At 41.3% G+C, this 15,749-nt stretch overlaps 1 protein-coding gene across 1 annotated transcript in view; it reads left to right on the top strand.

Annotated features, from left to right (window-relative positions):
• The first annotated feature begins 359 nt into the window (after positions 1-359).
• LOC143334005 (caM kinase-like vesicle-associated protein) overlaps positions 360-15,749 on the top strand; it is a 38,837-nt gene continuing 23,447 nt past the window's right edge. The window contains exon 1 of the mRNA XM_076752466.1: positions 360-617. The gene's annotated coding sequence lies outside the window, so the exon portion shown is untranslated. The remainder of the gene's footprint in view (positions 618-15,749) is intronic.

Genomic DNA, 15,749 nt, shown 5'->3' on the forward strand with positions numbered 1-15,749 from the left:
GTGTTTAATGTGTCAGTCCATCTGTGTTATTGCAGGCAGGCTTATGCCGCACAGAACATGAAACAAGGCGAACTATCGGCCGATCTAGTGATTCTTCTTTTAGACATGATCCTCACAGCTTCTAGCATTTCTGGTGCAGCGTGAACTAACAATTTGCAGGCTGTTTGCAGAAAAGGCGGTTAAGCCCCTGCACAGGTTAAAATGGTGGGTAAGTGGAAGTGAGCGCATCACTCGCTGCATGCTTGCTTATCAGATGGAGCCCACAGGCTGATTCTGGAAAGTATAACATGTTCAGTAGGGTGGGATTTGAACCCGCTCCGCTTGCCTCGGACCCTGCTCCCCCTGTGTGCGCTGTCCTATCCGCTGTGCGCTCTGGACAGTAAACTCCCTCCCTCCCTCTCCTCCTCCTCACCGCGCGGAGCTCGACGCGCACAGGCACAACAGATGGTACAGTACCACAGGCTGCAGGAGCGCTAAAATCTCATGTAGAAGTACTTTTATTTCTCTAAACTTCATAGGAACGTTTAGTATAATAGGAGTAGGGGGGGTTCTCCGAGGACAAACTCGACTCTGACAGTCTCTGGATCCTACGTTTAGAGGCGGAATTTGGTGTCAAGGTAAGTTGTGGTGTTTGCTGAATAGCCGTTCAGATTTCGGAATCAATGAACTCAGAGCAGAATGCGCAGAAGAAGCACTGAATGCGTTGACTTTAAGTATTTTTTTATCCTTTATCGATGTATGAGTATATTTATAACACTAACTCTAACCGTTTAAGTTTGTTACATAATATTTTACAGAATGAAGAACAATGGACTCATGAAATAGCACTCTGGCGTCAATTAACCCACCATTAGATCTAACGCATTTAACAGAATTTAAATAGATTTTTGCACCATCTCTGCAATGACAAATCTTTTTTTAGAGGTAGGTCCGAACTCCATTGCAACACTGTTTCTAAAACTAATGTAAAAATATGCAGAATTTCTTGAAATTGAGACTGTTTGACACTAATGAGATGTTTATTTTACATGGTACTTGGCAAACTTTACAGCTGCAGCATTAATGTGGGCATGAATTAAAAATGAATAGGGGCATCAGCCCTCCACATTATCCTGCATTCTTACCGCAATAAGAGTCTTTTAGTTCTTCTACTCCAGGAGTTTATAGAGCACGAAGTCTTCACTGGCTCCACAGGCACACATCTATGTATGTGCTGATGCTGCAACTCTGTGGGGATGCTGATGCCACAACACTGAGCAACGTTCAAATATACAATGTTCATTTTTAGTGACTTATGCAGAGCCCCTCCCCACGGGGCAAGCTTTTAATGTGAAAAACCATGCAGACACCACCATGTCAAAGGTCAGTAATGCTCTTTGACATTGTCTGTGGTGGTTTTCATCTCTTGTAAGAAGCGGCTTAGGTTAAAGATGGTTTAAAACAGGGAAACCTCAGGCATGTTATCATTGCTCAACAGTGGATGGTGATACAAGACCTCTAAATATGAATGAGAAATCTAATTGTGACTTTTACGGAAACTGAATACCCTTCTCACTCTGCTCCAAATGCGTATAATGAGATAAAAGCATTAAGATGTTTGGAGGTTGATAGTCATCAAATACCACATGCAGTTTATAAAATGATATTTGTTATTCAAAACACATGCACAGACAACCTTTATGGACATTAAAATTAATTAGCTTTTTGGAAACATGCCATAATCATTGTTTTACATTCTGCAGAGGCTCTAGTTCATAAAGAATAACTCCTGCTCCCATCAGCATGCAGTGAATAGATAAGGCTTTTACTGTAATAGCCTGTGAGACACTGACACTAATCTCTCTGAACTCTCGCATGTTCCCTGCCTCAGAGGAACATGCGAGAGCAGACACTCTGACATTGAGTTCTAGGTTTTGATAAGAATAATCAAGTCTCACTCTGGCTCTTGACATTCGTTATTACTAAGCCGCTGCTTAGATATAAATTCAGGTCTGTACCTTTTGCAACCCAGTAGCACAGCTGAGCCACACAGGGGGGGGAAAAAAAACCACCGTGGCAACATTTTTATCATAGGTTGATGCTATTCATCCATATGTCACATCCTTAAGGCCCTTTAAGATGAGGGTAACCAGTGAGCTGTATGTAATGATTTGTTCAGTCTCAGAGGAGGTCCAGACCTGCGGTGGACCCCAGGTGGCCCCGTGGCAGCAGCAGCTACAGGAAAGTGCAGCAGATTACCACATAGCCTCACAATTTGTACGCAATTAAGTCTCCGGGGGGAGCCGTTCGAACTTTGTGTTGCATCCGCTCTTGATTCTGTGTGAGCTGCTGGCACGATAAAGCACTGTGGAAATGTGAGGATTGCTTTGGAAATGTGTCTGCAGATGTACAAATTTGACAATACTAGTGAAATAATTAGAGTAACAGTGATGTAAATGAGTGGAAATAGATAACTCTGACGACAGTGGAGTAGACGCTCCTTTTTAAATAGCTTTGGCATCAATTTCTACTCTCTGCCTTTAGTAGCCATGTGGTTCTTTGTATACAGTACAGTACATATCATACTGTGTAAGTATCCTTTGTCTCTTGGATATTACACATATATTTTTCTCTTCCGTGCATGCGGCTTTATTTGTGCTTATTAAAATTTTTATGGGACCTTTGAGAGTCCCTCAGTCACCGATGCCTCTGTGCAAAAGCCACATGACAAAGTAAATTCAGCGTGTGTGCTCTTACATAGTGAAGAAGTGCACAAGATCAAAACCCACACTGAGCAGTAATATTGGAGCATAGATTGGTATGCACTGCAGCGAAGATATCATGTGGGCCAGAGAGATTATCCAGTAGCTGAGATACTCTACTTTTCATTAATCAGAACAGCCTGAGACTGTGATGCAGTGATGCTTCACAGAGAAGTGTTCTTGTTTATCCATCCTGCTATTTGTTTGCCCAACTTTTATGTGTCAGCCTGGGAGGGCAGTGTCACTTTCTCTATGGAGAGTGAAGTACACATTTTGACACTAAAGCACAGGAGTTGTCAATGCAAGGAGACACCACTGCCATTATTGGACTGCCAGATATGCTCCTAATATGGTATTTCATTATATTGTTGCAGGTGCTGTGAGAAAATAAGAGTAGCATGAGAGAGGGATCCGTATTATACAAGAGAAGGGACTTTAATGACTTAAGCCAGAGACAACATCCCTCAAGTGTGGAGGGGTTGGATCTAAAGTAATAAGATAGGACTGGCTCTTTTTATGAGAACTGTAGTGTGTAGACTGTGAGTGTAGTCTCTCGCTTTGAAGAGTAGAATCAAAAGCGTGTGGATACTCAGCCACTGCAGAGGCTGACTGTTGTATTGACTTTACATAACCCACATGTGAGGTAGACCTCATAAATACAGATTTTTGCCATACAAACTGTATATTTTTTTCTGTCTTTTCCAGACTCAAGATACAGTCAAACATTTAAAATGCTACATTGCAGCAGAGAAAATGAATTAACATGATACACGCACGCTCATTAGAAAGCATCTCCAAATGGCCTGCAGATGCATTCAGTTTCACTAGTGTGATGTCATGCAAATATGAATATGATGCTTTGAATATATATTTTTTTTGGCAGTGCAAACCGCAGCCTCTAAACTCACAAAGTAAATCATGTAGACGTTCAGTTCTACACGTGTTAAACCCTACCACCATTATCTCTGATTAAGTGTGGAATGTTTTAGTTAATGGGCTCCATTTGATGCATCTCCAGTTTCACTGCTCCCACTGTCCATCCATCACACCCAGGCCATCAAACGCTGTCCTCACACGACTCAAGCAGCCAAAGAAAGATAAGTGATGCCATGTCAGAGACTATCTCCAGCAACACATGGGTTATTTTTTGTAGCCGTGCGTGCGCTCTCTCCATTTACAGTGGATCAATATCCCGCTGTGAGAAGTGAGTGAGAGTAAAATGAGGGGGATACTACAGTAAATAAATCCTGCAGTGATACCTGTAGCAGCCGTTGAGCAGTCGTGCCGCGCAGCATCTGACATTAAGCTACTCATCTCAACATGAAAGAGACGATGCTCACATTTGTGACAGAGATGATGGATGCATTAAAAATGAACACACTAAACACACAGCGTCCGCATACATTACCGGTTGATTGTCACCATCCTTGTCATAAGAGCTCAGGCGCAGGCATTGTTCTCCGACAGTTGCTTATTAATCATTGTGTGTCAGTAAATGTCTGCTTCAAAACAAGCCATCATTCAGATCATCTTCTCGCTGTCAACACACCTCTCACACAGTTTATTAGAAATATTATTAACATTATTTTTACTGTCTGACTTATCACTCTCATTCAGCTATGATCTAAAGTAAATTCTCAAATTGTGTTTTCCTGTCGGTGGATGGTCAGAAGAAACAGCTCCTGATCAGCCAGTTGAGGAAATGTATGTGATGTCAGCGAACTACCAAAGTCGCCACAGTCCCTCTCATTCCCCACAAAGGCAACAGTCAGCATCTGCCGGTGTTCACCCAGAAAAAAAAACCTTAAAACAAAACATGAACACAACTAAAAAAGTGCTGATGTGCAGTCAACTACGCAAACAGGTCTGGAGGCTTTGCAAAGTCTTTCCAAAAAGGCAAAAGAGAACAGAAGCAATGGAAAGTAATACTTTGTATACTTCTTGTTTCTGTGTAATATTAACTAACCAAAAGAGTCTCTGAGTGCAATTAAATACTTTACACATTAGTATAGAGATTATGAAACCACACCACACAGATCTCATGGCACAGCTTCTCTGGGTTTTTGAGTGTTTCAGGGCCTGTAAACTAGGACCAGGTGTCTATGTGCCTTCAGGCTTTCTTGAGTGTAATGTTACATTACTTCCCCGTTGTTGAGCTACATATAGCAGCTACTGTATATTTACCTGTACACATACACAATGTATGAGGTAACTATTTCTGGCGCTACTTCATTGCGAATTCTGGTCTTTACTTTTTAAAGATGTTTTCTTTTCTTCAATCTTGATACTGCAACTCAAGATGCTCAAGGTTCTTTGCTGACTTCCGAAGTTTGTTTTGCTACTCAGTGTTGGTTAGGGAGGTTGTGTCATGAAGAAGTGACAGCAGATCCTCTATAGAATCACCAGCTGTGGATTTGTGGGTATGTGAGAATAGCATCTGTGCTCTTCTGTCCTGGCTAGTTTCCTCTTGTCGCAGGCATCTAGGAACAAGTCGCTCTGTCAGCAGTCATCACGGGTTATATTTGAGGGAACATGTAACCGCAATGCCACACTGGCTGCACTGTTTATGAAGAGGAAGCGTTTAGAGTCACCACAAAAAGGTAGCAAGACTCGTTTAATCAATGGTCATCCATCATGATTGAGACAGTGGAAGCGTCCGCTAAAAAACTCAAACAGAAGGAGTGTTTTCTGCCCTTGAACCTCATCTTTAGTGAAAGGGTTACTTGTGGCACCATGCAGCTTCAAAGAGCCACCCTGCCTAGCACCCACAAATAGAAAATTTGAAGGGGAATTTTAAATGGAAATGGATTAATATTTCACCTCAGCATTGATTCATGCTGCCACTGTAGACATTTTCATCTGCAAGTGAGTTGCTTATGCAAAGGCATGACGTTACCGCGGTCTTGATCTGGCACATCCTCTCCTCTCCACCGTGCATTAGAAGTAATGGGCCTCCTATGTGGAGCATTGCTGTCATCACCACTTAGATTGTCACCCCAGCTGCCTGCTCTGTCATTTTCTCATTCGCAACACTGGTAGAGATAACAGGGGTTAAAGCGATAAAGGCTGTAATGGATGGAAGGTATTATTATTGATTTGTGGTGTTTGCTGACTGCATCCTGAAGAAATACATAACATTTTCCATGACATTTCAGTGCGCAAGGTAATTTCTTAGGTGAAATTTTATGCATCAACTCGAGTCCGCAGCGTGGTTCTGCTCTGTGCAACAAAAGCTGATGAAATGTATTGAAATTTTGAGTGACATCTTCTGTTACTTGTCAAATCTATGCGAAAAAAAGAAAAAAAACTTTCAAGCTACTGTTGCTGTAAAGCAGGGAATTCATTTATTCTTCTTTTATGATTATTACTATTAAAATAAAGCTGAAAGCATCCAGGTCCTGTTTGTCATGTTTCATGTTCCAGTCCAGTTATGAAATTCTCGACCCCGCTGAACATGGTCTCCTCTGCATATTGTTCAGGTTTCTACTGCGTGTTGCACAGGTGAAGGACAGGGGAAATCTATTTTCATTAAAGTTGCATGACAGAGCCTGAAGACAGCCGGCAGTTGCATGACTACAATCGATGCTGCTCCCTCATGCTCTGGCAGTTTGTCACCGTGGTGACGTTGGTAGAGATGTGCTTCGAGTTGACCCTTGAATCAGGACTTAATGAGGCTTTGGCTTTGGCCCGAAGTAATATACTGCTGCACTGTTTTTCAACACTTTGACAGGGAAGCATATTGGAGGTTGAACAGGCTTTATGATCTGTGTGTTTTCAGTTTTTGAGCTGGATTTTAAGCATGATGACAAGCTCAGCTGTGTCAGTGTGCAATTTTGAAAGGTGGAACAGTGCAGTTTTGGCTTCTGGCAAAACAGGAAGAGGAGGAGGACGGGGAGAAGGGCCTTCTTAATAGAGCCGGCAACTTCTGTACAGACGGTGTGCAATTAAATTGGAAATGTTAAAGGAGGTCTGATTCACATGGGGGAGCAAGAAGAAGAAGAGATTTTTTTTCTCTAAACAACACAAATGAATCACACAGTACGTGCCCAGCAGACTTAATTGCTTACAATATGTTGTATATTACAATGAGTGATTTACAAATGAATAAAAGATTCAGTGGTTTAGTTACTGATTTACGTGTACAACAAAGAGCATTTATGGGCATCTGCTAATATCTTTATTGCCACCATAAAGCAGAGCATTAAACCTGAAATAACTGATTTTTCTTTGTCCATTTTGGGCCACGGGAAACAGGTTGTGAATGTAACACTGACATATTAAAACCTTTTAAGTTTATATAGCAAACTCAGTAGTAAGCAGTTACTTTTTTATACATCCAGCAGCAGTCAGTCCAGTATTCACTGTCTTTTACTTCTATTTTTCATCTCTACCAACTCAGAAGGTAGTAAATATGTGACTCTTTAGCTGCTAAATGCTCCACTGCGTTCACTATCTTGCTGCTAACTGTGCTATTAAGTGCTGGGCAGGTAGTGTACGGTAAGATTTGAGAGCTTTTTTGCTGCCTGCCTCAGTAGAGTGAACCAAAATAATAAAGGTGAAATATGAATCTAAATGCTACACAGTTGACCTTTAAAAGGAAATGTCGTATATTTCAACCTGGATCCTATTTTTTCAGTGCTTATGTGTTTGTGACTCGTGGGGACAACAATCTCTCTTCTCCTCCATTTCATCTCCATTCTCTGTGTACCTGCACACCAAAACTTTGCTCTGCACTCCGTAAAAGTAGGTAATGTTATCGATGTGATTTTGATTGTGATAATAAAATGTAATAATAATAATAATGTTAAATGGAACATGATGCTGTGAACTGTTACACCAAGCACAGACACACAGTCTTTTACAGGGAGCGTTCTTTTGAAGAGTTTCTTTGAAGTTTTAAAGGAGACATTTCTATTAAATTTTTGAATGTTGTTGTTGAATTTTTTAATGTTTCGATATTTAAAATAAAATGTTCACACTCTTTTACAGATGCTGTATAATATCTTGCAGACAGGCTGTTAATATCCTTAGGCTCACCTGTGGCATAGGAGTAAAACCCATAAAATCCCCAAAGATGTTATTTTTTCCTAATTTTACTTAAGGACAATAAGGCCTAAGTTGTCCATGTTGGCATTTCACCACTGTGCTATGACATAACTCCCCCCACCTCCTCCTACTCCTGCCACCTCCCCCATACCGATGATCTCAGGTAACCATGATTGGATGATTTGAAACTAGAAACAACCCTATAGAAGAGAGCAATATAGTGGCTGTAGTTGAACAAAAAGGTGTGTCTCTGTAAGGATCCTGTCCAGACACGTAGAATAACAACATGAACCTGTCGGTGGCAAAACCAAGCATTTTTACTTAGTGTACATTGACGGTTTTGCCAGACAGATCAGTATGCAGCCTGTTTTGCCGGCTGCAGCGCTCTCTCTCAGTGCTGAATCAGTTTCAAACATTGTTGTCTCCATCAGTCATCAGACACAAAAACAAGGGAAAATAGGCTCCAGGTTGAAAAATACAGAAGTTTCTCTTTAAGTTTGCTCTAATGAGATGCAGCAAATTCAGATTGAATGAGATCCACTTTGCCGATTCTTTGTCAGCAGATAAGGAGGAGGGAAACTGGGCTGAGGGAACAGGTGGTAGACATTAATGAGTAGATCCAATAAAATTCATTCAAAGCAACTGTTCCTACTCGCCTTGCGCAAAAAACACAATAGTAGCGCTGATCCGAGTGGTAATGCACATGAATATTTCATCAATACTTGCTGTTTGAAGACATAAACAAACCCCTTGGACCTCCAAAAGACGAACGAGGAAAAAAATCTTCTAAATTTAGCAAAATGCAGCATACAACATACTCCCTCCTCCAAAGCAAATGATGCTGCTCTCTGCATTGAGCACAAACGGTACTGTACTATGATGCCACACTGAAGGACTTTGTAACCAAGGCAACTAACAACAGGCGCAGAGAATGGTCAGATTAGCCGGTGAAGTGTGAAGAGGAAGCATTTCAGATTTTACATAAAGCAAAATGCCCAAGCTGTCTAACATCAAGACAGTGTATTAAAAGCTGAAATAAACCGTTTCACCGAGCAGATGACCTATAGCAGCCTTTGCGGTGTTGTGTTTACCTCATCAGTTTTTCAAGTTGCATGAACCAACACAGCAGCTTTTACTTGACAGCCAGATGCACCGGATTAAATAAAAAGAGAATTCACAGAGGAGTGTTTAAACAGCGGGCTGATGGCACGTAGCTGAACACAAGGCTGGATATGAGCCAATCACATACTTCAGGAAGTGAGCTCGGTGGAGGTGGATGCCTCCATTAGCGACAAGGATTCACACCTCAGTCATTCATCTCACCACCTCCCACCGCACTGAACCCCTGTCACATGTTGTGAGTCACCTGGCTCCTCGCCACTCCTCCCTGCTTGTTCTCTCAGCGTGGTACGTCAGCCTCTCTCTCACTCGCTCGCTCTCTCCTCATGGAGCACAGCAACACACCAAGAGCAAATTAACTGTATCGCTGCCGAGACAAAGCATGAAAACAGAGGAAAGTATATTTAGGTACAGACTGCTACTATTGACTGGAGAAAGGCCTCAGAGAAAGGCTTTTTTCATTCATGTGGGACGAAAAAGAAGCATGAGTCCAGCTTTGTGGTGGATAGCAGTTTTTTGTAGAGCAGTGAGCCACATTGACTTATACGAGAAAGGCCAAGCATGCATCAGAGAACCAACCCCATGGGCTTTCAGTGTCACGACTTTTCCCAGCGTACTCTTGTGCCGTGGACACTTGTTTGCTTCCATGCAGAATGGATTTAAATGAGCCATTCAGTTCAGACTGACTGTAGAGTGCCTGCACACGCCTGTTTCTGCAAGGACCATTGTAGATAAAACTAGAACACAGCTACATGCTACAGATACATGAAACACAGCAGTTTAATAGGCTTCAACAGAATATATAATAACAGCAACTATGTTGGATTACTACGGATCTAGAAGAACAATCATTATACAACGTGTTCTAAAATGTACTATTTTAAGCTTTGAATGCACAGTGTTGTCCTCAAGGTCATTTGTGTAGCTGTTCATGTGATCTTGTGAATCAAGCTGTACCATCAGCATGGCGGTGATTTAAGTTAAATGTAAATGACAGCATGGTAACATACTTACAGTACACCACTTTCGGATTATTAGTTTAGTGTTTTAGCATGCTAACCTCGCTGATTAGCACTAAAAATTGTTGTTTTGCAAGTGGTATATGGTCATAAATGAAAGTATTATACAAATAGAAATTTCAGGTCGGGGCAGATATGAAAAACGATCTGTGAGCTCCATTTGGAGTAACAGATTAATGCCTTCAAAAGCATAAGAGTTTGTAAAGCCACAGACAGGATTTTACTAGTCTGGAAAATTCACAGCAGCAAATATCTTTCGTCATGATGACTGAGAGGTAGAGATATGCTGTTCATGTTAAAGAAGTAATCCAAGAGGTACATGTGCTAGCATGTATTTGATTGGCGAAGTTTAACTTTCATATCAGGTGACCCTGCAATGTTTTGTCAGAGCCCCATGTGATACTGAATGGTATCACATTGGCAAACTCCATCTTCTCATGGAAATCTGATGTGATATGAGCAAAAGCTCTGGTCCAGCTGCTAAATGGACCTTTTCTGGACCAGTATTTATGTACTTTCATACACATTTCATGCAATACTCTGCATTTTTTAAATAGTCTAAATGATCTACATACATGTATATGCAGATCTAAAATGTGTGTAATGTAACTGGGTAAAAAAGATAGGTACATGATAACATTGTATGAAATGTCTAAGAAAATAGCCATAACCATCTAAGACCAAAAAAGAATAAAATAAACTGAGGATATTTATACGAGTACATAGCATATCGTTCTAAAATTTACTTCAACAGCAGAGATGTTTTTGTATATGGAGGCAAGAGACTGCAGAAATAAACAAGGTGCTGACAGCTGTGTTTGATGTAGTGAACATCATTGGTGTTTTCTGGGATCAGATGCTAATCTGGTGAAGGGGTGTGCATGATTTACACGTCCTGCCTGAACTTTTGCTGAGAGGATAGAAAATAGTTGGGAGGCAACCATTAGGTCTTCTTCTGCTTTTAAGCACGTTTTCATGCAAAAATCATTTGCCCTGAAAGTAAGTCCTTCTGGCGCTCACTTGATGATGCTTTGTCTCAAAGTAAAACAAAAGTATGAAAAAGGAAAATTACTGCATGGAGCTATCAGACAGCATCCATGCTACTTGCCACATACAGTGAAGTCAGCAGAGCAGATCTGGAGTGCAGCACAGGACCGGTGAAGGTTTGGACCACGCTCTCCTTCCATTTGATAAGGACAAGTATGATCACACTGTGGGTGTGAAACATGCATGAATGCCTAGAACAATTTAAGCATTGGCTGACATTCAGAGTCGATGACGTTTTTTTGAGAGGCTTGGTGTTTACGTCTGTACAACAGGAAACGCAGCCAGCATGGGGATCGGGGTTTGCTTGGCCCTGTTGAGGAGCAGGTGGGTCGGGCTGCTGGGCAGGCGGTGCTGTGACTCCGCCGGGACTATCAAGGCCATATGCAGGACAGCTCACCACCCTTCACTGGGTCGCAACACATGCACTCACCCCGGTCTGAAGAGCGTGTGCTCTCAGCAGGGAAAGTTCTTTCTATACCAACAATATGTCATCTCTTACAGAAAGAGGCGGTCCTCTTATGCTGTGTCACCCGTGCGATCGCTGTGTAATCACGGAGACAGGACTGTTACCGTGCATTTACACTAATGTGAAACTTTGACACCACTGCAGTGCCATTCAGTCTGGTACTATTACTTGGACTGAATGAAATCTGTCTCCAACATATGTTTACCTACACCACACAGTGAGACATACAGCTGCTTCACTGTACTGTAATTTGTAAAGCAGCAAGAAATTCAGTGCAAGCTGGCTTCTCTTGCTAAGTATCCAAAAGCACATACCATTGACACAATCCTAATTTTCATGAACATTCTGTCAAGAGAGATTACGCATCCCTCATCCTGCTGGGTTTTCTCCCAGAGAGAGCATAGCTTGTAAATATGATGAGGCTGTGATAGAACAGACTTTCATTACTGTTCGTATAAGATACAGCAGTTGTTGGTGTAAAACGCATGGTGTGAGCTAGAGCTCAGTAACCTTTAATATATTTCTTGACAGAAATCATTACAATATCCCAATTTAAAGGGCCGCACTTGCGTGGCTGTTAATCCTGCAGGAGCTGACGTTCTGCAGCAAAAGCTTTATGAGTGATGCATGAACATGTTGGGAGATATTATTCTCAAATATGACACAGTCGGTGAATTAACCTGCTTGCACTGCACGTCCGAAATCACCAGGGTATGACCGTGTTTTAAAGACCTCTGCAAACATCGTGCATATTTATGCCTGCAGCTTTTTATCTACAGGGCGCCGCTCGAGTTGTGTCTCATCTAATTAATGACTTTGGAGCAATTTACAGATAGCTCATTTGCACATGGCTTCTCAAGCCCACAGGTCATACTTAGTGGTGATGGTTGTGGAACAAAAGTTAATTTATCAAGTTTGTGTTTCATTCATTTGATTAAATCATAACCAGCATTTTGCATATTTTTGTGAAGCAGAAGTGATTATTATCACAAGCACCATTCTGAAAATATACTGTACATCTATGATAGCAGCCCTGCCCTCCCATCCTCCACTACCCCCCACAGGCACAAACACACACACACACACACACACACACACACACACACATCCTTTCCTTTACTCAGCTCACTGTTGTGCCAGAGGAGAGTGTGGCTGTCAGATCAAGGTACTGTACTTTGGACAGTTATCACAAACCCCGTCTGTAACACATGCATACTGATCAGCCCTCTGTCTTCAAGGACGAGCACACACAACACTTCCTTTTACAAAGTAGAACTGTTTGCATAGAACTCCGTAGACGAAGAGAACCAACAGATTATACATTTTTAAAATCTGTCACTCATACATTCTATTACCTTAAAGAGACCTGACCGAGGGCCATTTCAATTTTATGTTTTTTATTTTCTTTGTTGTTCTCTTTTCTTTTTCCTGATGTCTTAAAATGTCTTACTAGAAATTAGTTACAATCAACTTAAATGACTTCAATTTGTTTTGACATTTTGGGGTTCCGTAGCAACTTTTAAATTTAGCTTATCCACATTGAAAACATGTTTGATTAATCAGTCCTGCCTCTTTGTGCACTTGGCTAACTCCCACTGACACCTGAAAAGTAAAAGCTTTGAAGGCCGAATCAAGAAAGAACACTAGAGAAATATAATAACAAAGATAATGTTTATTTCAGTCAACTTGATTAGTGTTTTTGGGTGTCCTGATATTAATTCCAATGAAATTCCTGTTACATTATTAACAAATACTTTTAAAGTTTATTTACTTTCAGTTTTAGTTCACCTTGAAGTGAGTGACTGTGTCCAGTGTTGCTGACACTTTAACAATGCAGAGCAGTTCTACACACTCGCTCACAGACCATTGCTATGAAAACACACCCACTCGTTTATTGACTAGTAATGAGTAATTTTGCATTCATTCTTAAAGACAACACTGTGTATGCTTCCATATATTGATGGTTGCCACATTTAAAATGGAGTAATAGAAAAGATGTTTATTTCAAGGTTCGATAGTGTCAGTCCAGCCTGACCCATTCAACTACGAAAAATAAATGACTTGGTACACTGAAATGCGGAGGCTGTCAGGCATTTCTACCAAGACAATGTACAAGAAAGATTTCTTGTGACAAGATGTGAACTCTCTGCAACCTTTGAGTAGTAATAGAATGACTTTTATTGATCAACAATGCTTACAAACCATATTTGGAGCAGGTCCTTGTAACACACCAGCGAAAGAAACCGCATCAGTATTTAGTCCCATTCGTTCTTTTGTTTGGCCAACAATTCAGTTTGAGCTCTAGTTGAGTCATAACAGCCACAGCATTCTGCCAAAATTTCAGTCTCCGTCCTGTTGTTTTTGACTGTGAAATAAAAGCAGTTTCACTCAAACACAGTGTGCTCTGATGACTGAACTGAACTGTGAGCTGAAATACTGAAGATTTGGAGAGAAATCTGGAATTGTACACACGCACACGTGTACAGCTAAAACAAGTGTGTTCTCATAACACACACACATATGATCATGTGAACATTTACTGTAATGTTCATGATGAATTAAAACCTGCAATCTTGACCTGAAGGCTTTCTGTATGAGCAGCAGACTGGAGGAAACATGCACAATTTGCAAATAAGTGTAAACATTTTCAGTTGGATTACTAAAAGACGTGATCCAACTGTCCTTAAGGTGCTTAATTTCTAATTCCAACCACTGCGCTAACTCTGCTGCAGCACAAAATGAATCAGCAGACAAGCATCGCATTAACACGAACTGATACAGTATCATTGTTCCATTTTCTAGGCTTCTCTCCAAAGCAGCAAGCATTAGAGAAAAACTTCTTTTTGATTTCACACCAAGCCCTCACACAACAACGGCTCTGCAGCAGTGCAACCCATCAGTTTCTATCCCCTCCAAGAACCTCGTAACACACCTCTAACACGCAGAGGCATGGTGCCCTGGCTGTGAAGGCTCTGCATGCTGTTGAGTTTTGGCTGCTTTCTCAGAGTAAAGGAGAATTTAAATGATCATGCAGATGGCTTTCAAGATTGGACACACAATCCAAAACTGCTTAACTTGTGAACAATGTGGAGGCCTGTGTACATGATCGAATCATTACCTCCTGACTGGTTTTCATCTGTTACACTGCGTTGTGCTGATTTGATGTCAGTTTCCAGCTTTGGAGTGAGCCAGGTCGATTTCATACACTTGAGTTTGCCCTGCCTTTGCACAACAACGTTAAACCTTCCTCTGCAGTGTTCCTGTTTTTGCTGACTCACTGTTTTAGCTGAATATCAAAATCCACTCCACAAGAGCTTGAGTTGTGGCAGTTCGTCGTAAGACCGAGACGGCAGATCCGCACTGCTCAGTCGCGTTAAAACATTCGTTTCACGCCTGATATTACTGACCTGACTTGAAATTAGAAAATCCACCAATTGTGTATTATTGTTAGCTTGCTTTTTCTTATCCATATTTTATATACATTTCAGCGGCATCTGATCTCTTACATAACATATTTTGAAGTATTTTGCTAAAAAGTGCAGGCTTTGCACTGCTCCACTCCCTGTAGATTGAGGCTATTTCATTAGCGAAAAGACATCACATAGAATGAATCTAAACCATGCAGATACCCACATCTTCATCACGCATGCATTGCCTTTGAGCAATGTATTCATCATAGCGCATTTGGTTTCAGTTGTGCTGGACTTCAGACAAAACCCTCCAGATCTGCCTTGTTTTAAACAGCAGGCTCCGAGTGCAGCAGCGGCAGCGGCAGCCCCCCTCTGTCAAAGGCATTTTCATGCTCTGAACTTCCTATTTTCAGTTCAGTGAAACGATGATATAAGAAGCCTCCGCTCCCCGGTGGAGAATAGAGCTGTTCAAACTGAATGAGAAGAGAGAATAAAAGATGGAGCGAGCACGCAATGCCACGCAGAGATACAGCGGAAACTAATGAGAGCATTAGACACAATATATTTACTTTGCACAGAGGAGGGAAAACACAAGACCGTGTGACAGCACGAGGAAATGGCCCTGTAAAGGATTTGTTGTCATGTTAGAGTTAAGGAAAAGCATATGCTGTTTTTGTGCCTGCGGGGAAAGACCTCGGTCTCTTTTCCAGAAAGATCACGTCAGTCTAGTACAGATTTATGACTGTTTTTCACTTTTTCTCAGTGATGAAACGTCGTTGTGCTTTAATGGATGATGATATCAGTCAGTGTGTGGATCAGTCCACCACTTTTGTTCCAAACTGAAATGTCTCAACAAGTATTCAATTGATGAAACTGATGACAGTCAGTGACATTTTGTGCA

The sequence above is a fragment of the Chaetodon auriga genome, chromosome 2, assembly GCF_051107435.1.
Source record: "Chaetodon auriga isolate fChaAug3 chromosome 2, fChaAug3.hap1, whole genome shotgun sequence".
NCBI lineage: Eukaryota > Metazoa > Chordata > Actinopteri > Chaetodontiformes > Chaetodontidae > Chaetodon > Chaetodon auriga.